Source organism: Aplysia californica, unplaced genomic scaffold, assembly GCF_000002075.1.
Source record: "Aplysia californica isolate F4 #8 unplaced genomic scaffold, AplCal3.0 scaffold00658, whole genome shotgun sequence".
In the NCBI taxonomy this organism is placed as follows: domain Eukaryota; kingdom Metazoa; phylum Mollusca; class Gastropoda; order Aplysiida; family Aplysiidae; genus Aplysia; species Aplysia californica.
In genome coordinates, this window is record NW_004797928.1 from 30,879 (window position 1) to 33,363 (window position 2,485).

Consider the following 2,485-nt stretch of genomic DNA (forward strand, 5'->3'; position numbering starts at 1 on the left):
CGTGGGTGTTCCCAAACTCCTGGCACCCTCACAGGGAGCACTTCCTGGGCCGAAAGCAATACCGAGGAGGAGACAAGAGATTATGAGAAACGGAACAAATATTTGCTCCAATCACAAGCTAGTTTATACTACTAGTACGCGGATCCAAGTAGATCCCTGAAGATTCCAATGACTCGGGACATTTTTCTCTGTGCACTCCCCACCACTAATTCTTATACCGCTTTCCCAACTCTCTGGAGGGTACGAAGCGAAGGTCGTCTACCAAACTCTTACTTTATGAAATCAGAGTCTTTTATGTTTGTGATCATTAGTTCACATGTACTATCTATCTTTCTATCTATCTATCTATCTATCTATCTATCTATCTATCTATCTATCTATCTATCTATCTATCTATCTATCTATCTATCTGTCTATTTATCGATTGATCGATCGATCGATCGATCGATCGATCTATCTATCTATCTATCTATCTATCTATCTATCTATCTATCTATCTATCTATCTATCTATCTATCGATCGATCGATCGATCGATCGATCGATCTAACTATATATCTATTTATCTATCAATCTTACTAACTTTCAACCTACTCCTTTTGTGATCTACCTTATACACTCTTGCGCCTCATGGTAAAAGGCGCTCAACCCTCCCCCTTATTTTCTTCCAACACACTTTTCCTTCCCCCCCCCCTCTCTCTCTCTCTTTCTCTCTCTCTCTCTCTCTCTCTCTCTCTCTCTCTCTCTCTCTGTGTCACTCTCTCTCTCTCTCTCTCTCTCTCTCTCTCTCTCTCTCTCTCTCTCTCTCTCTCTCTCTCTCTCTCTCTCTATCTCTGTATCTGTGTATCTTTGGATCTATCTATCTATATAGCCAGCTAGCTATCTATCTATATCTCTATCTCTTTCTCTCTCTCTTTCACACACTCACACACACACACACTCGCATACACACACACGCACACACACACACACACACACACACACACACACAATAAATAATGCACGTACACCTGCTCACATAATGTAATGCATGCGTTTTATTCGCCTGATAATACATCTTTCCCCCGCCCACCTCAGAATGTTTCTTTATATGATCATAGACTGTTTTAGAAAAATGTTTAAAGTGTCAGTACCTAATTTCTTACGGCTCGTCGGAAAAATGTTTTTTTTTAATTGATATCTAAGTGACACTGCCATTTATACTGCTGTTGTTTTTTGTATATTTGTTTGTCTGTTGTTGATGTTGTCGTTGCTGTTGTTGCTATTGTTTTCATTATTGATTTTTAAAATTCTTTTTTCCGTTGTTGAAAGTGTTGTTATTCTAGTTGTAGTTTTCCTATATAGTTGTTGGGTATGTTTGGTTTTGTTGGGGTTTTTTTGGTTTTTTTGTGGGTTGTTTTTTTTTTGGGGGGGGGGGTTGTTGGGTTTTTTTCTTTTTTTTTAGTGCCGTTATTGATTTTCCTCACTGTGTTTCCAGTCCTTTAACTCCAATTTCATATTTCCTTATTAGAAATAAAGTTACTCCATTGTAGTGAAAGAGATAGCGTGGCACCTGTTACCACTTTGTTGCTGTATCAAAGTCTTAATTTTATCAAGAGTTTTACGGCACTTGGAACACAACAATATCGCTTAAAGCTGAATGCTAGAGGTATTACAAGAGTGCAACAAACGCAAAAAAGAAGGAGGAGAGGTAAGAACAACACATGTTTGATAGGAAGAAGGAGCAAACCACACAAGGGCACCCGCCAACCACCCTCTCTTCAAAGTTTTATTGCTGTTCTTTTTTCCTCTTTAGGGAGCCAATTTTAAAAAACTTAGCAGCTTTAGAATTTCTTTTAACATCTATTTCTTATCATGTCTACTATTCTTTTCATAATATTATTTTACTTTATCCATCTATGGTCTGCTGTTTTAATTTGTTCTCTTTTTGTTTTGGAGATGCTCCCATTTTGTTTTTACATTTAGATAACAGAACTATAACTGCCTTTCTCTGGGTTTCACCAGAGTTTATTGGATCACGCTGACACGCTATTGCTCGGGGGTCTTTCAAGAAGTCAGACAAGACAATGTGTCTGACTTTTGCCTCTAGGGAATGATAACTGATTCGGGGTGCTCATGTACTAGCCGCTCCCCAATGCATTCCAACCCTTCTTCGTATGCATTGGGCCTCCAGTGTACATAATCAAGGCGAATGAAACAATTCTAGTCATGATTTGGTCTTTTGCTGTCTGATAGTCTCTAGATACAGTCGTCTGTTGTCTTATATAGTCATATCTTTATGTTTCTGCGAATATGTTGTTGGTTACGTCGACTCAGTACACGTTCAATGTTGTTATTGCTGCTACATTTCCTAGTGTGTTCCGTCTGTCGTATCATAACACAATTAATTAATGAGCACCTTTTTCTGCTCTCACCCACGTCCCGCCCACTCCCTGCCTACCTATCGCCTCCTCCACCTTCCTCCACTTTCCCCGCCCGCTCACCCA

General features: G+C 39.4%; 1 protein-coding gene across 1 annotated transcript in view; it reads left to right on the top strand.

Moving 5' to 3' along the window:
* LOC101855595 overlaps window positions 1-2,485 on the top strand; it is a gene marked incomplete at its 5' end in the record, with an annotated part of 44,985 nt that overhangs the window by 26,748 nt on the left and 15,752 nt on the right. The gene's annotated exons all lie outside the window — the stretch shown is intronic.